The sequence below is a fragment of the Chiloscyllium punctatum genome, chromosome 7 (genome assembly GCF_047496795.1).
Source record: "Chiloscyllium punctatum isolate Juve2018m chromosome 7, sChiPun1.3, whole genome shotgun sequence".
Taxonomy (NCBI): Eukaryota; Metazoa; Chordata; class Chondrichthyes; order Orectolobiformes; family Hemiscylliidae; genus Chiloscyllium; species Chiloscyllium punctatum.
The window spans coordinates 113,315,194-113,322,583 of NC_092745.1; positions in this window are offsets into that span (position 1 = coordinate 113,315,194).

Below are 7,390 nucleotides of genomic sequence, written 5' to 3' on the forward strand. Positions count from 1 at the left end.
TTAGCAGTAATGGGCCGAACTGGATTCAGCTGGATAAGCCGAAGTTTTGTTTAAAACCCTTGCAGTGAGTCAGGTGCAATAATGGAGATTTTGTATTAGCTGAATTTGATATTGTCATGGAGTTGTAAATAATTGGATGATGTATAAGTGGTGAGTGCAAGTTAAAGTTTTATGTCAAAAGTTCATTCAGGCAACAGGTAAGCATTTTTCCAAGGAGATGCAAACCAATCTTAATGAGTTAACTGAGCCAACTGATGGGGAAAAACAAGACACATTTGTGATATTTGCCAGTGGGTCAAATTGGTCAGTTTCTGGAGATTGGATAGTGTCAATGATAAAACGCACAGCTTTTTACATGGTAAGCATTTCAATCAGCTTGCCCTCACATTAAAATCATTATCTAGGTCAGAGAGATTGATTGATCAACGATGAGAATTGAAAGAGAGTTGGCTGATCATCCATTCTGGTCAGATCTTCAAACAAATCCACATAAAAGGGTTCACTTATGTTTGTAAACATTATATGGTTAAGAGTCTTCACAGTATTTTTTGTTGTGTAATTTTCTTTGACAAAGTACATTGGGTATATTTCATTATTAGAACTCTCTTGGGTTATTGATATCCACAATAAACTCAATGGACCAGGGAATTGGGAATGAAAGCACACAGTTCTCAACTATAACTATGTGATAATGACCAGATAATCATTTTTCATGATGCCATTCAAGGGATTTATATTGGGGACCTCAAGGTCTTGTTCAAAATCTTTCCAAGGGATCATTTTATGTCAGCTTGAAAGAAGAAATAGTGCTTCAGCCTAACACCTCATCCATAATATGGGGCTTCTGACAAAAAAGACCCCTCAGTCCTGCACTGGGGAGGGACTTGAGATCAGTTTCTGAATCAGAAGCAACAGTGTCAACTACTGAGTGGCAACGGACACTTTTGGCAAAGATATTGGAATTACAATTGACTCTGATTTTACCTGCTATTGTAGCAGTTGGAAAGATGTTTTTATTATTGAATTTGTTTCTTGATGGGAGCTTCTTTTCCCAATGTCAAGCTTTTGAAATCAGCTCTGATTTGATGGTTTACATTCCTGTGCTGTTAGTTTTATGGTCGTGCTGATTAAACAGAAAAGGAAACATCAATCTTTAAAACTAAGCTGTTTGTTCAAAGAATTCTTCTGTTAATGATTCTAATGAACAAAATCTGAATAGTCATCAATTGCATCATGCTGTGACCACAACATGCTGTGTCCCCAGAGCACTTCTAAAGCTTTCAGTTTTCTTAGGAAATTGGAGTCTTAGGAAGTAGAAGAACTTATTTTCAAATTTTATTACGTACTGAGATCTTCAGCTGTTAAATGGAAATCTTTGAAGCATTGAGTTTCAACTTTCCTGGGACAAACAAAACAATAGCATCCATGTTAAATTATTTCTATGTTTCGATGTTTGTATAAATGATGATTCTCCATTATTATTTCTATCAAACTGTTCTGATGAAAAGTCACTGGACTCGAAACGTTAATGTTATTTCTCTCTCCATAGATGCCTGTCACAACTGCTGAATTTCTTCAGCACTTGCTTTTTTTTATTGTTTCAGATCTCCAGCATCTCTAGTTCTTTGTTTTATTTTATGGATTAGTGCAAGATAATAATAGGTCCAATTAACATTAATTATTAAACATGATTACAACTCTTTGAAGCCAGGTATGTCAAGCCTATCTCCTTCAGGACATCATTCAAGGCTAACTGTTTTTTGACTCAAACACCACGTGACACCATCAGAATAGGTGGAGATGATGCAATGTCAAAATCAACTCTTTCAGAATTATTACCTTATGAAACAAAGACCATACAGTCCATCTTAGCATCTCCGCCAATAAATTTATCGGCTGAGTTCAGGAGTTTTACCTTTGTTACCATAGCTAAAAGTCATTGCTATAGATTGATCACCCTTTAAATGTAAAAGGACATTTTATTATCAGATCTAATCTTACGTTAATTCACTACCTTGAGGCCTTGCCCTTCAGTATTGTCAGAGCTTATATCAAAGTAACCTTCTGAGTTTGTCTTTTCTATTACAGTTATTATTTTATACAACTGTAGTACAGCCTATTGAAGTCCTGCAGATTAAGAACAAATCTGTGATGAATTGGAGAATATGTGCTCAACTAGGTCTTCAACCAAGAAAATGAAGTAGTGCTATTTTAGGAAGAGATGAGTGCTGTAATGAGAAATGATTTTGGCTCTGGAAATCAGTCTGGGTAGAAACAAGAAATAGCAAGGGAAAAAAAAATTGGTGGGAGCAATGTAAAAGTCCCCTCGCTGTAGTTCCAAAATGTAGGAAGCACTATAAACCAGGAAATACTGAGCATTTGTAAGAAAGGTATGGCAATAGTCACAGCTAATTTTAATATGCATATAGATGATATTAATCAAATTAGCAAGGGTAGCCATGAGGGAGAATAGTGTATTATAGATAGGTTCCCCAATGGATTGCTCCAAGAACCAGTCAGAGAACCTGCTATTTTGGATTTAGTACAGTATAATAAAATGGGGTTAATTAAAGAGCTTATTGTAAAGGATTCTCTAGGGAAGAGTGATCACAGGATGCTAGAATTTTGCGCAGCCGGTTCTTCAATAGTTCCATTCTCGTGCGATCAAGCGTTATAAGAAAATCACTCAATAGCCGCACCATTTAAACTAATGGGGCCAGAGTCAGATTGTCACCAATAGGTGTAAGGAAAGTTAACGTTTGACAAATACTGGTCTAAACTCTTTAATTGCATTAAAGTCAATTCGCTTTGAAGAAACACATGTTATAGCAGAAGCGACTGTATTCAGTTTGAAGACAAGGAACCTGATTCTCACACTGGTGTTCTGGAATTAAACAAAGGTAATTACATTGGCATGAGGACAGATTTTGCCCTAGTAGGTTGGACAGAAAGACTAAAACTTAGCACAGTTAATGAACAGGGACAAAGATTTAAGGAGATATTCAATTCCTTTCAACCAAAATATATTCCAGAGGGGAAGAAAGATTTTAAGAAACAGAAAAAGCTTTTATGCCTATCAAGAATTTAGAGATAATATAAAGCCAAAAACTAAGGCATACCATATCACAAAGGTCAGGCTGGAGGATTGGGAAAATTTTAAAGACCAGCAAAAGTTTATAAAAAAAGAAATAAAAAGAGCAAAGGTAAATTATGAAAGAAAACTAACACAAAACATAAACATGGATAGCAAAAGCTTCGCTAAGAATATAAATAAGGGGAGAAGAGCTAAAATGAATATTGGTCCCTTAGACGATGAGGCTGGCAAGTTAATAACAGGGAACACAGAAATGGCAGCATAGTTTCACAGTAAAGGATACTGAAACCATCCCAACAGTAACAGGTAATGCAGAGGTTATACAAAAGGAGGAACTTCAAACAGTGGCCATCACTAGGGAAAAGATACTGATAAAAATATTGGTATTAAAGGCAGACATTATCCAAAGGTGTGATAACCTACAACTTAGATCTTAAAGAAAGTAGCAGATCAGATAATAGATGCATTGATTATAATATTCCAAAAGTCTCTGGATCCTGGAAAGGTTCCTGTGAATTGGTTAAATGATAATGTATTGGCTTTATCCAAAAAAAGGAGGAAGGCAGAAAGCAGGTTTTATAGATGAGTTAGTTTAACAGCTGTTGTTGGGAAATTGCTGGAAGTCATTATTAAGGAAATAGTAATGGGACATTTGCAACATCAAACTGCAATTTGTTAGACTTGGCATGGTTTTATGAAGGGTAAATCATGTTTAACTAATTTGCTAGAGTTCTTCAAAAATGAATAAACAATGTACTTAAAACTGGTCCTGTAGTTGTGGCATATCTGGACTGTCCTACATGTTGGTCATTATAGGAACTTCAATTAATTTTAACATTGTAGTTCTCTATGCTGCAGCAGTGCTGGTTAAACTGGAAAGGTTCCTGCTGATCCATGGTGTAAAGCTCAGCCATGGCGTTTGGGACTGTATATTTAGTTACTTAGTTTTAAAGCACTGGTAACTTTATCAAGTCCACAATCTCTCACCTGGGAGTGCTTCCATACTTGCAGAGGTCCCCTGACACAGAAACGTTCTAAAAGCACTATGCTACTATGTGTTATGGAATAGTTAGATTGAGTACTTGTGAAATTATAGCGAATTCATTTTACAACCTTTATTGGTATTTTATGAATTGACATTTCTCGACAGATTCCTGAACGTATCCAACCAGGTTGCAATTAGGATAGTGTAGGTCAGGAATTGTATAACTGTATTACTTGCTATGAAACAAAACTTCCTATGGTCTTTAGGTATATTGATATTATAAATAAATTTGTGACAATTTCTCTATTTGTAAGACTATTGAAAATTGCAAAATTATTCTCAAGGATAAATGTACAGTTTGAGTAGAAGTACTGAACTGAGGAAAACTTTGCTCACAATCTCATTGCAGATTGGTTCAATGATCTAATGAATAATTTCTGAATTGTTGATGAAACCTTATAATCAATGATGAAATACCAGACAAAACTCATTTGGTTTTGATTTTCATCCTGCAGACATTCTTTCCGATATTTCCAATTAAAATGTGTTGAGACATAGACTACAGTAGTGGCCTAGCTCAACACAGTTTTGTTATTCTTAACATTTTACACATTCTGACCTTTTCCTAATTGATAGATTTAGTACAACTAGTCAGCAAAGGTTCTCCATTCACCACCTACCTTAATTTTCGAAATAGAAACAGTACCACAGTTATTGACTTTACGAATGAAGCCAAAAGGATAATTGTGCCAAAAGTTGCCGCCTTCATTTAAAATGCAATTTTTCATTTGGTACCACTTTCTGCTGTCCTTTGACTGGTTTTCCCAAAAAAACACACAATAACAGTCACCCCACTCTGAATTAACAAGGTAACTACAAGTTGAGTATGAGCTCATTCGATGGATCTGACTATGATTCTAACATTCTGGATTAGTGGTGCTGGAAGAGCACAGCAGTTCAGGCAGCATCCAAGGAGCTTCGAAATCGACGTTTCGGGCAAAAGCCCTTCATCAGGAGTCAGATTCCTGATGAAGGGCTTTTGCCCGAAACGTCGATTTCGAAGCTCCTTGGATGCTGCCTGAACTGCTGTGCTCTTCCAGCACCACTAATCCAGAATCTGGTTTCCAGCATCTGCAGTCATTGTTTTTACCTCATATGATTCTAACATTATTAATCTGTGCGTTATTAAATGCCTCGTACCCCAAATAGATGTCAATATAATTCTGCTGAAGTAAGAAATGGCTTGGGTTTGATTGTTGGATAGAGTCAAACTCCAATATTTGTTTGTTTTCTTCATATGCTACTGTACAGAACCGAATTGCTTTAGTGACTTTTTCTTATGACAAAAGTGTGTTTTTTTTAAAAATTGCCTGTTCAATATCTAGCTTAAATTCAAATATACATATGTGTCAAGAGTGGTTTGTGTATTGTGGATACAGGAGAATGTATTAATTGTGTGTGATTAAAATCCATTTTTGTGTGCTTGTATTTTTAAATATATTATATGAAACTTAATCCATTCTTTCAAGACTTGAATAATTCCAGTTGTTATATTCAGAGGTGGTGAAAGGGGAGGGGGACATTGACTCCTATAATCTTCGGAATTGCGAAAGGCATTTGCAGAATCTGCTTAATTCAGTCAGAATTTTCCACCTTGACAACAGATCTTTCCTTTCATCTGTCAGGAGACTGAAGGGCTCAAATGTGTAAACCATCCAATGTGGGAGTCCTGATCAAGTTGTAAAATAAAATTCAAAGTTTGTGAAAAGATTTGTAGCTCGGGTGCTCGTTGTTGTGGTTCTGTTCGCTGAGCTGGGAATTTGTCTTGCAAACGTTTCGTCCCCTGTCTAGGTGACATCCTCAGTGTTGGGAGCCTCCTGTGAAGCGCTTCTGTGATCTTTCCTCCGGCATTTGTAGTGGTTTGAATCTGCCGCTTCCGGTTGTCAGTTCCAGCTGTCCACTGCAGTGGCTGGTATATTGGGTCAATGTGCTTATTGACTGAATCTGTGGATGAGTGCCATGCCTCTAGGAATTCCCTGGCTATTCTCTGTTTGGCTTGTCCTATAACTCACCAAACAACAACTCACCAGAACGAAGGACCCGATACCCAGCATGAGCAAAATCAATGTAATATACAAAATCCCATGCAAGGACTGCACAAAATACTACATAGGACAAACAGGAAGACAGCTAACGATCCGCATCCATGAACACCAACTAGCCATGAAACGACCAGACCAGCTATCCTTAGTAGCCACACACGCAGATGACAAGCAACATGAATTTGACTGGGACAACACTACTATTATGGGACAAGCAAAAACAAACAGAAAAATAATGAAAACAAACAGCTAGTGGTGAATTATTGGTTTGAGCAGGTTGGAAAACAATGTTCAATATGGGATACCCTCTTCCAGGGAGATTCTGGAAAAAGCATGGAAGGATATTCAATTACAGAAGATGAGAAGCTCCAGTCATAAGGAGAGACTAAAAAAGTACAGGTGACAAAATTAGAAATTTCTGCAAATATTCAACAGGTCAGGGAGCATCTGTGAAGAGAAAAAAAGTTATGTTTTAGGTCTGTGACTTTTGTATCACTGACTTCTGGATATAAACGTCACCAATCTGAAATGTTATCTCGATTGTTGCCTGTGTCCACAGAGACTTCCTGTCCTAAGCAATATTTCCAACATTTTCTGGTTTTATATCTGATTTCCAACATCTGCAATATTTTGCTTTTGCATTAGAGAAGCCACAGCTGGTGCAGCTGAGAAGTTTGAAGAGTCTGGGATGGAGATGTTCAAGATTATGAGATGGTTTCTATCAGATTTCCAGGAAAGATCTGTTTCTGCCTGTTGATGAGTCAGTAATTGGAGGACACGAATTTAAGACCAAAATGTAGGAACAAGTAGGAGTTTCTTTTTCCACAGAAAATTGTTGGGATATGGAATGCCCCTTCAGAAACAGAGGGTGAAGTAGACAGAATCTATCATCGTTTTGAAAATGCAAGTTGATTTTTACAACAGCCACTGCAAATGTGCTCCAATAATTGCACAGCACTCTGGCACGCCTTAAAGGTTAGGAATGATAGCAAAACACTTTTACGATTATAAAGGTTGTGGGCTAGAGTAGAGGAATGAGACCAAATGTTTTCTAGCTGAGATGAGAAATCCTTCTATTGCAAGACTGGGTATAACCTATACATAAAGAAATTGGCGAGTTGTTTTAAGCATATAATGTAACTTTCCTTTAATATAGCCGACCGGCATAGCTTGGTGGAACAGAAAATAGTTTGTTTGATATGTTCAGTT